The sequence below is a fragment of the Prionailurus viverrinus genome, chromosome B1 (genome assembly GCF_022837055.1).
Source record: "Prionailurus viverrinus isolate Anna chromosome B1, UM_Priviv_1.0, whole genome shotgun sequence".
NCBI lineage: Eukaryota > Metazoa > Chordata > Mammalia > Carnivora > Felidae > Prionailurus > Prionailurus viverrinus.
This window is the reverse complement of record NC_062564.1, coordinates 184,479,945-184,495,367: the sequence shown is the minus strand read 5'-3', so window position 1 is coordinate 184,495,367 and position 15,423 is coordinate 184,479,945.

The following is a 15,423-nucleotide window of genomic DNA, read 5'->3' as shown; positions in this document are numbered from 1 at the left end:
AAAAATAGCCTGGTTCCCAGGCTTGGAGTACAGTAGAAAGCACCGAGGAAAGTGGTTTGAAGAAATAGTTATAAGACAGCAAGAGGGGAGCAGAAGAGGAGACCACCCAGTGGTCTGATGTGAGCACAGCTAGAAGTGCTTTTTGGGACATGGTAAAGCTCCCTCATGGCTCTTGGACGAATGAAGGGACGAGGCTCCCGTAAAAGTCCCAGCTTAGGGGCTCAGACTGCATTAGATGGGTGTCAAAGTGTTACCTCTGAAACCTACGGAGAACGTACATGCCCACTTTACTGATGGGAAAACTGAGCCTCAGGGGTGTTAAAAACAAATCAAAACAACTGAGGACACGTACTGCTAAAGCGAAGGGGCTGAGATTTGGATCCAGGTCTCCTGGCTTCCGAGCCTCTGGTTATTTCACTGCCTTTTGAGGGCTGCCTGTGGCTGAGTGGATACAGGGGGCTGGCAGAGGAGTTTGGTTGCTCACGAGGCTTTTAAAAAGAGGCTAATCAAATGAGTGAAGGCACATACGCGCTGGACATAATAAAAAGAACCAGCATTTTCTGAGCGCTTATTATGTGCTAGGATAGTTCCGCGAGACGTGCTGTCCAAGAACCGGCTCATTTAATCCTAGAACAACTGTCTCGTTTATTCTTATCGTCACCCCCATTCCAGGATGAGATAACTGAGCTTCTGAGAAGTTAAGTAGCTTGTCCGCGTGAGTCTAGAGCCTCATCCTGAGCTACTAGACAGCTGGGCAGGATTCAAGCTGAACCATAAAAGTTAACGTTGGTGGGACCCTAGGGAACATGGGGCTCTCTGCCAGACCCCTACAAACACTCTGAAATGCAAGCCTCTCCCCACATATGCAAGGCATATGTATTTCCGTTTTACGGATAAAGAACTTGAGTCTCAGAGACGTCGAACAACTCAGACCTGGCCACACGGCTAATAGCCGGCCCTGGGGCTTGAACCCAGATCTGCGTGAAGTAAAAGCTTGGACTCTTCCTCAGATGTTGGTGGCTTTCAGACCTGAAAACACATCTGAATAACCCAGGGAGCATTTATAAAATACGGATGTCTGAGCCCTGCGCCCGGAGGTGGATTCAGGAGTTGGGGTGGGCCTGGGAACCTGTATTTTATACAAGCCTTCCCCGGGCTGGGCTGCTGTATCCCCTCTGCGGTCCCCGGCAGCTTCTCAGTGGCTCAGGTGTATTCCCTTATGGGACGGCTTTGTGCCCATTTCAGTTTGTGAAATTACCCGGAGAATTCGAGTCAACGTGGACATCTGCATGCTTTTGCGAACCACTTACCTGGGGAGCTGATCCACAATCAGACGCTGCTTTATTGACTTAGCACAGGAGTCCAGGGGACAGGACGTACCCCGAACCCAGGTCTGTCGATTCCTGCTAGCCTCTGGCTGTCCCCTGCCTGGAGGAGGACGCCCAGGGAACCTGTCACTGCTCAGAGGGTGCCTTGTCAGAGCCGGAGTCTGATCAAGGGCCGCTACCTCGGTCAGCATTTCTCAGCACTGACTGTACATTAAGTAGCTTCGAGGGGTCCCTTGAAGACCGATACCTCAACGAAATGGGGGCCTCTGAGGGCGGATCTGGGAAGTGACCATTTAAAGCAAGCTCTGTAAATAAATAAATACATAAATAAATACAAACAAACCAAGAAAAAAACCAACGAGCCCTGTAGGTGATTCTGATGCAGGGACTGGGTTGCAAACTGGATCAAGCCTCTCCCGATATTTATAGTTCCTTGGGGTTTTCTTTGATTTCTCAAATGCTATGGGTGTCTTCTTAAACTAGCTTCACTCATGCACTTGATTTTTTACTACAGAGAGTTCCCGCTTCGTGCACACATGCACAGCGTCCCCCTTCAATGCTGTTTTCATACACATTTGCACGGCTTGAAGTGACCAAACGATGACTCTCAGATTCCCTGTCCTGGAAAGATGCTCCCTAAAGTTGCTCACGCGCAGACTTAGCGTCGGCAGGGTTCCCGGCACCTGCTTGAGTGACTGGCTGAACCCCTGGCTTCTCTGTGGCCGCCTTTTCTGGCCGCGCACCCTGCTCCTTCTGCCTGGCTGCAAGCAGGGTGCGGGAGTTTTCTCTGGTATATGCTCTGTGGGTAACACCTTCCTGCCTCAGGGATCGGTCTGCAAGGCATCCGTGTGAGCGCTCATATAGAGAAGGGCTTAGAAATAGATTTTAAAAGAATCCAGTTCAAATCCCCTTGAAACAAAGGAACCATCCCCTCCACCCTGAATTTTGTCCCCATTTTTTCCTAAAATTCTCTCCAGCTTTCTAAAAAGATCTTGTTTGCAGCTCTTCTCAGCCTCTTAAATATATGAACCTTTCACTAGGGGGCACTTTAAGACCGAGTTAAGAAAAAAAACCCCAGAAACTTGGTGACAATAGATCGCACTTCATCATTAACTAGACACACAGTCCTGAACAAAACAAAATCTAAAAAATACATAAGAAATTAAATATGTAGTTAGCTGAAACTGTGATTCAATTTCTGGGCGTTATTTTCTGGAAGCTGGACATGGGACGAAAGTAGCGTCCTTGGATTTACTGGCAATTTTGACTTGGGATTAGAATAATAAGAACGATAATGGTAATAGTAGTCTTTTCATCTGGTTTAAGATGGGCGTTTTGCTTACTTCAGTGTTTTAGTGCAACGGGGTGTTTGAAGCGTTTACTCAAATTCATGTGTAAGAAATGTCTTCTTTCTCGGGGCGCCTGAGGGGCTTAGTTGGTTAAGCGTCAGACTCTTGGTTTCGGCTCCGGTCGTGATCTCAGGGTTCGCGAGATCGAGCCCCGTGTCGGGCTGTGCACTGAAAACGTGAAACCAGCTTGGGATTCTCTCTCCCCCTTTCTCTCTGCCCCTCCCCTGCTCTCTCTCTCAAAATAGGTGAATAAACTTTTAAAAAAATAAAAAGTTTTCCTTTTCAACATTAGTGACAGCGTTAATGTGGTTGCTAGCCAGTCCCTGCAGCAGGAGTAACAGAGGATTTTCTAGGGAGGAGAAAGGCCCTGCAGGTGCATCCGGGACCTGAGTTCTAGACCTTGTCTGTTTTTACCTAGTGGCCTGACCTGGGGCAAGTCACTGCCCCTCTTTGGACCTCAGTATTCTCGTTTGCCAAATGACGGTATTGGGCTAGGAGACAGTGAAGGTCTCTCTCCAATCTAACATGCTAGAAGAATCTCTCAGGCTGTCTCCTTGTGGTTGGGTTGTCCCCATGACGTTTCTCTTGGACTTGGGCATGAAGAATTACACCAAAGGCTTTCTCCAGGGAGAAAGATGGGAAGATGGGGGGTGTGAGTGCGAGTCCTGGTGCTGTACTTTGTGGTCACCTTTGGGAAGTGAAAGGGTCAAATAGCATCTCCCAAAAAGGTGCTGTTGAAGTCCTATCCCTCAGTACCTGCGAAGGTGACCTTATTTGGAAATAGGGTCTATGCAGATGATCAACTAAAGATGGGGCCATTAGGTTGGGCTTTGACCCAATTTGACTGTTGTTTTTACGAAAAGGGGAAATCTGAGTATAGAGCCAGACACAGACATGAGAATGCCATGTGAATATAGATGCAGGCAGCGATGTGGTGATGCTTTTTCAAGACCAGGAATACCAAAGAATGCCAGCAAATCACCCGAATCTGGAGGAGAGGCCTCCCTCACAGCCTCGGAAGGAACTGACCCAGCCACCACCTTGATCTTGGACTTCTCCCTGCCAGAGTTGAATTAAAGTGTGATGGTGATAACATTTAGCTAACAGTAAATAGATTTCTATTTAAGCCAACCAGTTTGTAATTCTTTGTTATGGCAGCAGCCCCAGCCAATGAATACAGAGGCTCCGTCACCCGTAAGGATGAGACAAAAAAGGGTTGATGTATAGGGAAACCCCCGTCGCACACAGGGCGTGGCGTCTACTGGGTGTCTCCTCAAATGTGAGTTATCACAAAGAAGGCACAGAGGAGGGAGGAAGGGAAGGACGGCGGGGTGAGGAAGGAACCATCTGGTATTAAGCACCTGTTAGGTGCTAGAAACTACATATTTCTCCTCAGTTCTTGCTGACAAGTGTCTTGCCGCTGAGGGAATGGGGGTCTCCAGAAGATAAGTCATTTGCTCATGGCCAGAAGCTAGGAAGTAGCACACAGCAAACTGGCCTATCTGACCCTAAATCCTGTGACGCCCTGCTATGCTTGTTGTTGGGACCAGGTGTTACTGGTGCTGTCATGGTAAACCTCACTCACTCACTCATTCACTAATTCACTCAATCATTCACCCACTTGTTCATTCACTCACTCACTCACTCACTCATCTGCCTAACAGACAGAGAAAGATGGAGCTAGGTCCATTCTGGGGAGCCAATGAGAGACTCGGTTCCATGAAGTCATGTATTTTCTAGAATGATTGAAGCTAATTGCCCAGAAGATAATTCACTGCAGCAGGCCAGGGTGAGGCTGTTTGGGGAAAGCCGATCTCAAGAGCCAAGTCATGGTACGTGGAAGTGAAGAAGTCACATTCACAAGTCTCTAGTTCCTCCCTAACTAAACTTGCCCACCCTGTTCTAAAGGGCATTAACAGATGACTCAAAGCCAGGCTCAGTCCAGGCACAATCCCTAAAGAGCCCAAATCCATTTCGATTCTGTGTTTCCCCTCTCTGAGACCTCCTCGTTCCCCATCAGAGAACCTTCTCTCCTTGCCCAACCCATTCCAACCCCACCCCAGTTCAGTTAAACGTTTACCTGGAATGTATCTTCTGCCAGGCCCTGGGGATATAAAAGTGGGCTGGAGGGGGAGGCTGAGCAGATATGCAGATTTTTGCAATATTGGGGATATGCCCAAGATGACTTGGGTGGAGGCTATCCGGGAAAGCTTCCTAGAGGAGGAGATGTCAAGCAGTGGTTTTGGGAAACGACAAAAGGGCAGGCATCCCAGGCTCAGGGAAAGCATGTGCAGAGGCCTGGAGGCCTGAACTAGCAAGGCCAGTGTAGACAGCTAGAAGTGACTTGGAATGGTTGGTCATGAAGTGTGAAAGGAAGGGAGTGGGAGAAGGCTGGGGTGCTGGCATAGGCCAGGTCACCAAGTCCTTCTGGCATTTCAGAGCTACCCTCAAAAGTGCCCATTCAACCCACCATTTCCGGAAGGCCAATTCCAGAAATTTCTTCAATCATGCTTCCCATGTCTTCTGATTCCCCTAGGTTTACCCTCTGGGATCCAGGTGGGTTCTGCTCTTCCCTTTGTACTGAATGGTGCATCCCTTCATCTGTTCAGTCCATCAGCAAATAGGTACGGAGTTCCTACTGTCCACTGTCTCTAGCCATCAGGATCCAGTGGTAAACAATCAGTGATGAGGAGTGCCTTCTGTCTTCCTTCTTCTTAGCTAAGCCATTTAAGAAATAAGCCAAGGATTTTGGTAGGCTAGAGGGGGACTGTTTGGGGACAGTCAGCCATCTTCCCCCTTGGAAAGAACCATGATGTGACATGGCTGCCCATAGCACATAGCAATTTCACTTCTTCCCCGGAGAGTGACCCCCCTCTTCTTGTCTTAGTCTCTTTGCTGCCCTGATGACACTTCTGCGGGTGCCTTTGTCATAGCTGACACTGCCCAGACATTTCAGAAGGACAGGTGTGCCCTGACCATACCCTGTCCAGGTGGGATTTCGTTGACTTCAGTCCTTCCCTGTCTGGAAGCCTCTTTGGGGACCAGTTGTGAATATCTCCATCCTCCCCATGGGGCTGGTTCAAGCCACCAGCCCACAGGATTTCCCTTTCTCAGTCTCAAGCTACCCTCCTGTGTCCTTGGGTGGGTTAGCTTCCCAGGGCTGTTGTACAAATCGCCACGAAGTGGGTGGATTAAAACAATAGAAATACACGCTCTCCCAGTTCTGGAGGCTAGCGGTCTGAATTCAAGGTGTGGACAGGGCCCTGATTTCTCTGAAGGTTCTAGGGGAAAATCTTCTGGCTCCTGGTAGCTGCCACCGTCCTTGGTGTTCTTTGGCTGGTGGTGGCATAATGGCAACTCTGCTTTCCTCTTCACCCGGCCTTCTTCCCCGTGTGTCTGGTCATCTCCAAATCTCTCTCCTCATAAGGACACCAGTCATTGGAGTAAGGCCTCCCCGACCCAGGAAGACCAGATCTTAACCTGATGACATCTGCAAAGATTCTACTTCCAAATAAGGTCACATTCACAAGTACCAGGGGCTAGGACTCCAACACGTTTTTGGGGGACCCAATTCACCCCATGACACTGGGTATGAGGGTTGTAAGCCAGGCTTCCTTCCTTAGCATAAACAGTGTCTCCCAGCCTTTCTCAAGCTCTGAGCTCTCTCTGAGAGGCGACGGCCAGGCAGGAATGGAAATGGGTCTGTGGAATTCTAGAAGGTGGACGGCGAAGGCTCAAGAGTCTATCTCTCTCTGTTGTCGACACTCTTTGTTTGCAGGTCTCTGCTAAGCGCGCTCGGCAGCTAGTGGGTGAAGTGGGGTGCCTGGTGCCAGGTTTAAGTACAGATTCCCGTTCCGCTGTCTGCACCTGTCCCTTTTCATGTTCCCATTTATTTTTAGGTGGCACCTCAGGATGAAAAGGAAGCAAGGGGCACGCGGTCAGATGGTGACCTTTGGCCGGCAGATCTGGGGGGGGGTGACAGGTGTTTCCTGATGAGATATCAGTTGAGGGAAAACCCAAAGTTCTCTGCACTGACTTGGGACCCGGAACAAACATAACAGCTATGGAGTGTGGCCCATTCGACTTACCGTCTGCTGCCACATGGCCTAGGAAAGCCGTGAATCAGATTGATCAGTGCACTCTTTCTAGAAATGTCTAGGAGGAGTCTGGGTCCTATGAGGGGTCTGAAGATGGAAAAAAAAAAAAGTATTCTTGCTTCTCTGAGTTGAGTGTTTATCAGATTCCCACCCCCCCAAAAAAAAACCCCCGAACTTTGTTGATTTTGATGCAGTTACCTTTCGAGGGCCCTTCTTTTAAAACAAAATTTTTTTTAACATTTATTTATTTTTGAGACAGAGAGAGACAGAGCATGAACGGGGGAGGGGCAGAGAGAGAGGGAGACACAGAATCGGAAGCAGGCTCCAGGCTCTGAGCCATCAGCCCAGAGCCTGACGCGGGGCTCCAACCCACGGACCTCGAGATCGTGACCTGAGCTGAAGTCGGACGCTTAACCGACTGAGCCACCCAGGTGCCCCTCGAGGGCCCTTCTTGAAACAGGTGCCAATCACTCTCATTCAACCTGAACACATCAGCCTCTCCTGGCGGGTCTCCTGAGCACTGTGAGCTGAGTCTGAGGAAGGTGAAGATTGGGGGGCAGGACAGAGGCGGGGGGAACTGACTCTAACTCAGCGCGGCAGCCAGTGAGCACGCTTCCTCTCAGTGAAGCGACTTTTTTAATGTAGCCTCGGTGCCTGCCTGGACGCTGCCCAGGAGGACCCCCTTCCCCGGCCGGTGTGCTCCCCACCCCAGCACTTAGGCCGCGTGCTGAGATGTTAAGTACTGACAGTTGCAAGGCATTTTTGTTGCCGTGCTCGGCCAAGCCGACTGCTTTTTACAAACACATTAAACATTAATATCTACAGAATGGGCAGTTTTATAGTGCACCAGCCCGAGTTTCCTGGACACGGATTTATTTATTTTTTATTAATGTAACCTTAGCATGCCACATATTTCACGCGAAGCTCCTGATCTGAAAGGCCTTGGCTGGGCCCGATGAATACTTTATGATTCCATTTAAGACCAAGGGAGCCAATAAACTCACCCCAATTTACATTTCAGTGGAGTCTTATAAGTAATGCATGCCGCACGCCTCTCAGCCGTCTCTCCGACTGCCTTTAACACCTCATCACAGAAGTGGCCTTTTCAGGAGGCAGAGAACAGAGAAGTTTTCTCTCCGAACTGCTTTCTTTTTCTTCCTTCAGCTACCTGATCCCCTCTCCACCGCCACGAGTAGATCATCGCTTGGGGCCGGAGCGTGTGGTGATGTCTCTCTTCTCTCTCCCTTGGTGTGCGTCTCATGTGGCCACCTCTGAGCCATGCCTTCCAGAACCAGACGCAGCCCCCCGGCCAGCTGCCCAGCTCTGCTCCTGAGTTTCCTACTGCTCTGGTTCAAGGGGGTTCGACAGTTTTCCTTTCAGGCCTGATTTTCCAGAAAAATGAGGGCTCCATTTTGATTTCCCCATATCCGTCACCCGGCCGACAGTTGGTGGGCCTGGAAAGCACGGGGCTGTCCTTCATGGTGTCCTCTCATCGCCCTCTTCCAGACCCCTGAGCCAGGTTGCTGCTCACTGTGGGCAACAGTTCTTGCACTGTCCTTCCTCCCGCTGCAGCTAGTGCGTCATTACATGGCCTGAGTCAGATGACGCCGCTCTGCTCAGGATCTTCCAGTGGTTTCCAGTCTTCTAATTCCTGCTCCAGTTTCCAGCTACTGGCTGCCCTGTGGATTTCAGACTTGCCACCTCTCCACAACTGCACATGCCAATCCTTGAGATAAACATCCCTTTATATATGTGTGTGCATGTGTGTATACATAGTCTATGAATATGTATTTAATATCTTGGTTCTGTTTCTTTGGAGGACTCTGACCGATTTCGGAGTGTCCTTTACCAACCGTCAGGTATAGAATACTGTTCTCCCTCATTACTCCCTTGATGTTTACATGTTCTGTGACATTCCCTCCGTGGAAAGGTGGAGACTAATCCCTGCCTCCGATGTGGGTGGGCCTCAGTGGCTCACTTCTGTGAATAGAATGCAATGGAAGAGATGGTGCATGACCTCTCTAAAGGCTGGGTTAGAAAAGGCAATATAGTGTCAGCCTGATGCTCTCTCTCTCCCCCTCTCTCTCTCTCTCTCTCTCTCTCTCTCCCCCTTTTTCTCAGTACCACTTCCTCTTGGAAATTTCCCACCTTATTGTGAGGACATGCCACATGGAGAGGCCACTGAAGGTGTTCTAGCCAGTTGCCCCAGCCAAGGTCCCATCTGCCAGCCAGCATCAACTCCAGTTATGTGAGAGGTGAAGCCTCCAGATGATTCCAGCCTTCCACCTTTGAGCTGCCCCCGTGACCCTGACTGGGATATATAGGCTGTGCCAACTGAGTCCTGGCCAAGTTAGAGAGTCATGAGCAAAACCAAATTATTAGTATTTAAGGCCACTGTTTGGGGGTTGGTTATTTGCAGCAAAATAGAACTGGAACATTCTCTATCCCCTTACGCTGCTAGCTTAAAATTTTTTTTAACAAAATTATCACTATTTGGAATGTAATTATTTCCTAACTTGTTTATTATCTGTCTGTTCCATTAAATATAAGATCCCTGAGTAAGAAACGTTTCTATCTTACCCATTTAAAAATTTTTTTTTTAACGTTTCTTTATTTTTGAAGGGGAGAGAGACTGAGTGTGAGTAGGGGAGGGGCAGAGAGAGAGGGAGACACAGAATCCAAAACAGGCTCTAGGCTCTGAGCTGTCAGCACAGAACCTGTAACGGGGCTTGAACTCATGAACCATGAGATCATGACCTGAGCTGAAGTCGATGCTTAACTGACTGAGCCATCCAGGTGCCCCTTACCTGTTTTTTAAAAAATCTTAGTACATATAAGAATGTTTGGCACACGGTAGGCACCTAGTAAATATTTCTTGAATGATACTACTACTGAATTTACTGAATTATATTCTTTCTTATTTTCTTTCTTCCCTCTTTTCCTCCTTTCTTTTCTACCTCGACCTTTCTTTTGTTTTTTATTCTCTTTCTCTTTCTTCTTTCTTTCTTTCTTTCTTTCCTCTTTTTTCCTTTCTTTCAGATAACTTCATTACTCTCCACTCAAGTACCACATAAATACATTTTCCTTGTGAAAAATGAAAACATTTCAGATAAAGCTAAATTCCCTTTGCACACAATCCATCCCCAAGCCTGGTCTTCTTCCTCCATCACTTAAGCTTTTCTGTGCTTTGTCTCCAGGCCCCTGGTCATTCAGGAGAGAGGGGAGGCCCCTCTCCCCCACAGCAAATTTGGTACCTTCCTAGCCTGCTCCTCTACCGTCACAGTCTTCCTTTTCCAGAACATTCCATAACTTTCTTCAGTATGCCATCAGGGTACTTGTCCCCAAACCCTGCTTTGAGGGGAACGTGCCTTCAAGCTTTCAGAGAGTCCTTTTTACCAAGCAGCCGGGGTTCAGACTCTAGCCTGGAGCCTAAGTTTCTACGATTGGAGCCCTTCTTAGGACTTTGGTTCCTCTTCCTTCATGAATCTCCTGCTCCAGCTACAGCAGTTTCCTCCCTGCCTCCAAAGGTCCTCCGCTTTCCCACTCTGCCTTTTGCCGACTCTGTTCTTCATGTCTTCAACATCTTTCTGATCCTATTCATCTATGTAGATGCTACCTGTTTTCTAAGTCCTCTAGGGGATTTTCCATGCTCCCTCTCTGAAGAATCATCTCTTCTTTGGGCTTCAAGCTCCCACTGCCTTCTCTCTGCTGTTGCCTTGTAAGGCTGCACCTTGGCTTTCTACAGTGTCTTATCCCCTCAGCTGTAGTTCAGGCTCATTGAGAATAAGGACCGTGTTGTATTCTGTTTCAATGTGTTCAGAGAGCCAGGATACCTGAGAGCCTTCTAGAAGGCCTCAGTGGTCACTCAGTTGCCCTAGGGAGGGCACCCACGTGTGTGTTTCTGGGACATTGTAACAGTGGCCAGGCATATTGTGGGAGTAAGCAAATTGGTAGGTTTCTTCTCAATGGTCTTCCTCTCCCAGCCCCACTTGCCTGAGTTTGAGATCTTTGTACTGTCAATGGCAGGTGTTCTGCTATTTGGAGTTCACCAACAGGGTGACCACGAGAGTTACTTTGTGATGGCATAGCCATGGCTGTAGGCCCTACATGCTTTTGATGGGCATGGGACCGGGGAGAGGGAGGACCCATCTGGAGTGACTAGGCTGGGAATGGATAGGCTTTGAGTGGTTTTTACAGAGCCTTTTTCATTCAATCATTTATTCAACACATTCAACAAATATTTATCGGGCACCTGCTAGGGGACAGGCACTGCACGTTGTGCTAGGGATGCAGTGGTGAATAAAACAGAGTTAGCCTTGTCCCGAGTTTATAGTCTAGTGGGAGAGACAGGCAGATCTGTGGCAAGTAAAGAATTCTAATTCACCACGAACAGAGAAATAAGCCAGGAAATCCCGGTCACATAAAAGGGACAATGATTGGGCCTGGAGAGGCTAGGAGAGGGCTCCCTAGAAAGCAGAACATAAAAGGTGGGATCTAATGGGTGCAGAGGAGCTTGCCAGGTGAGAGGGGTTGGTAGGAAGGAAGACTGAGGGAGGCATAGCACAACGACTGGGGGGCGGGGAGGGTGGCGCAAGGAAGAAAAGAAAGAGAAAAGAACCTCAGGCCAGAAAGCCCAGCAGCCTAACAGGAAATTGGGACCTGTTTACAAGGGCTAGAATTAACAGATGGAATTGTTGTTAGAACTTGGACTTGTTCCCCTGGGGGGCAGGGAGGGAAGGCCAGCTGTCTTCACCTTGGATACCAGCGATGGCTCCCCGCCTGGGCTCCCAGCAGGTGCAGACTCAGGCACGACCTGGGGGTTGTTTTCACGTTGGCACATTGGGAACCTAAGCCAGGTGTTTCCCCCTTTGCTCACATGGTCGGACTCTTCTGTGCTGATTTTGACACAAAATCTCTTTCCTCCTCAGGCTTCTTTAAAAAAGGCCGCCTCTGTGAGTGACTGGGTATTGCCAGTGTTTTATAAAGGTTGCACAGGGTCATGGGGAGGACACACAGCACAGCCCAGAGCACCTCACCATTAATAAACACGGGGCGTTCTCCCGGCTTCTTGGGGTGTCCCATCGACTTGGCGACTTTTCTCTCGTCTCTCTCACCTCCTTCCTCCTTTCCTCCTCCTCCTCCTCCCCTCTCACTCCTTTCCTTCCTCCCTCCCTTTTTCCCTTCCGCCTCTCCCTCTTCCCCTCCCTCCTCTTCCCCCTCGTCCCCTCTCAGGAGCAGGGCAGTTGTTTTTTCTTATCTCATGCAGAGCAGCTACACCTGCTTATTTAATCTCAGCACCAGCCCCTGCGTGGGTTTCAAGGCATTTGCCTGATGTAAGTGGGGTCTCTCTTTGGAGAAGGTATTCTCATACCTGCTGTTAAAGGGGAAATATATATATGCACATATATGTACACATATATACATGCACACATATATACATGTATATATGTGTGCATGTATATATGTGTGCATATATATATATATATATGTGCTAACTGTGCCAGCTGAGAGTCGGCTGAGGGTGAAGGTGTCCTCACTTCTAAACACACGTGAATGATGCTCCCTTGGGCTCCCGGTAATGCCTTTTAGGTAGTGAGCTCAACCATGCAGAAGAGACCTCACTTTGAACTGGTGTCACGGCCAGCATTGGCCTTCCATCTATTCTGCTCACTTCTCTTCTACTTCCCTTTTTCTATCCTTGACATTCAATAGCTCCTTACTGAAGGCCTGTTATGTGCTAGGAATTGAGTGAGGCATTTGTTGAGGAAATATTTTCTAGATGGCTGGAGAGCATTTTGCAGGGACTGCTGCCCACTGTTCCCTTTTCCCTAGAAAGTGCCCACCTCCCGCCTCCATGAACACTACTGACACATGATGTCCGCCATGAACTGTCTTCTCACTGGGATTTTGGGTCTTAAGAGAAGAAACATTGGTCAGCCCCTCTCCTGGGCTAGAAGCTATACAATGTCAAGGTCAAGTGCTTTGGGGAGGGTCACGTTTCCTCCCAAATGTGGAGAAAAGCAGGTTGCATTGGAGAAGAATGGACCAACTCCTAGAGAAAAATAGAGATCTGTCTGCGGAAGGTAATTCTGGAGCTGATGCGATCTCTAGGCTCCAGCTGTTGTAAAACTGGGCTGTATCCCTGCCCTTCGCGTGGTCTGGCTTCTCAATTTCTCCTTGGGGTTGAGCTAATCAGTCTCTGATTTTGCCAGAAACAGGTTGGAACTGAGACTCTGTCACTTGCATCCCAACTAATAAAAGAGTAATAAAATTGGATACATAAGGTACTTGGCAGTGAATGGGCTTCTCGGAAAATAAGGAAAAAGGCAAGATAGTTGATGATTTCAGACCATTATGGCCTAGATTAAATGAGAAGTTGGGTGAAGTGCCTGGTGTAGCATCTGACTCGTGCCAGACCCCCATCAAGGTTAATTGTCTCCTTCCCTCCCATCCCCTTATCTTTCCTTCCTGAAAGCCTATTTCAAGTTAGATGCTGGAAAGCAAGAGACATTTGAAAGCAGGTTTTGTGTGCCTTTTCAGATTACTAATCTTCTAAGTGGTATGAAGTAACCTGGGTGGTCTAATAACTTCTCTGATGGCCTACTTTTCCATGGGCGCAAGCTGAATGTGTACTTAAGACATAGCCAAAATTACGTTGAAAAAACTTGCATCACGGAGGCATATAAACGGGGAGCTCTGTTACTAGGGAATCATAGCTTTTAAAAGAATAGCTATTACAGAGAATCCCAATTCTGGGGTCTATACATCTTAGTTTGATTGCTCATTCAGAAACTGCTGGATTTAGCGTGCATGAACTTCATGGGTACTTTATTCAAAGCCACTCCCTGGCAGTTTCTAGAATATCTTAGCCCCCTACCTTTTCAGTTTGTTTGTTTATTTATTTAGAGGCAGGGAGGGGCAGAGGGAGAGGGAAAAAAGAGAGAATCCCAAGCAGGCCCCACACTGTCAGTGCAGAGCTTGATGCGAGGCTTGAACTCATGAACCATGAATCCACGACTGAGCTTAAATCTAGAGTCAGATGCTTTCTGAGCCACCTAGGCGCCCTGTAGCCCTCTACCTTTTAAAAATGCTTTCTTTGCTCCTATATACTTTGCCATCTGTTGATTCCTGACTCCTTTTAACACTGCATGTCTGGAACAAGTCTTTACAGGTGACCAAGGTTTGTCTTTGAACTAGATCTCCATCTTGCTCGATAGCTGCTAAATTACAGACTTCACAGTGTAACTGTTTACATGGCGAATATAAAAATTTGTAACAAGGGTTAATCGGTAAAGCAATCAAGAATACTTGTGTATGGTAAGAAATAACAAAAGAATATATATGTGTGTGTGTGTGTGTGTGTCTGTGTATATACACATACACACATATACACACACACATATATATACATATATATGTGTGTATGTGTATATACACAGACATACACACACACACACACACACACACAATCTAGGCCCCTGCTGCCATTTCTGAGTGACAACTGTCATCAGATTCAAAGAGTCTGATGTCTGCTTTGAAATCCCAACAAGTACCCTGGATTAAGCTGTGTAGCAGCTCTAATTGCTATGCATGGCTTGCACAGAGCATAAATAGTTGTAACCTTTCTGCAAAGTGCCAAGTCAGGAAATGTTAATCCATAGGGAAGCCATGCCTAGGCCGTGGCTCCAACCTGATTGGTAATTCCTGTTCTTGTTCTCTAATTTAAAAAAATAAAAAAAAAAGAGAGAGAGAGAGAGAGAGAGGTTCCTGTCTCTACAGTAGCCCAGCCTCTATTATGCTGTGTGTGCATTAGTAAAATTGATCTCCATAAGAGTTCTTCAAGCTGAATTACTTAACAGCATCGTTTAGGGCTGCCGCCAAGGGAGAAAAGTCAGCAGGGCCAGGACTTAAGAAAGTTGCTAACACTGAGGCTGATTAAGGCTTCCACGCTTTGCAAAACACACCCGGCCGTTGCCTAGTGGAAGCCCGCTGCACTTTATACCTGGAAAACAGGCCCTTGGAACACGGGCTCTTGGCAAAAAAATGCATTAAGACTACTCATTTGGAGGCGATGTGAATTTTATGTGTTCGCTTCAGTTCACTCCTCTGGTTCCTCAAGGTAATGACACAATTCAGGCTGATTTTCTTGTAGAGAGCTCTCAGCCGTCCGCTTCTCAGGTTCTCAAAAACAAAAAAAAAATTCTTTTATTTTATAAAATTCGTAATAGTTCAGGCCAAAAGAGAGAGAAAAAAAGAAAGTAGACAAACTAAGTGAAGCATATCCGACCAATCCAGGAGCTGTAGGTTTTGGTGGTCTCTGGGGCCCTCAGCTCAGGCAAGGGGGTCCTGGAAAGGAAAACCTTAAAGGAAAGTCTGGGGCCCACAGGAGCTGCTTCCACGGGTGCTCAGCACACAGGGGACAGGGTGGGGAGGGCATAGGATGGCAGGAACGAGGCATTCACTTTGGGCCCCACATTTAAGGAGGTGCTAACAAGCTCGGGAATCAAGATACACACTATATGCAATATTCCTTTTTTGTTTATTTATTTTGAGAGAGAGAGAGAGAGAGAGAGAGAGAGAACGAGTGGGGAATGAGCAGAGAGGGAGAGAGCATCCCAAGCAGGTTCTGAGCTGCCAGCACAGAGCCCA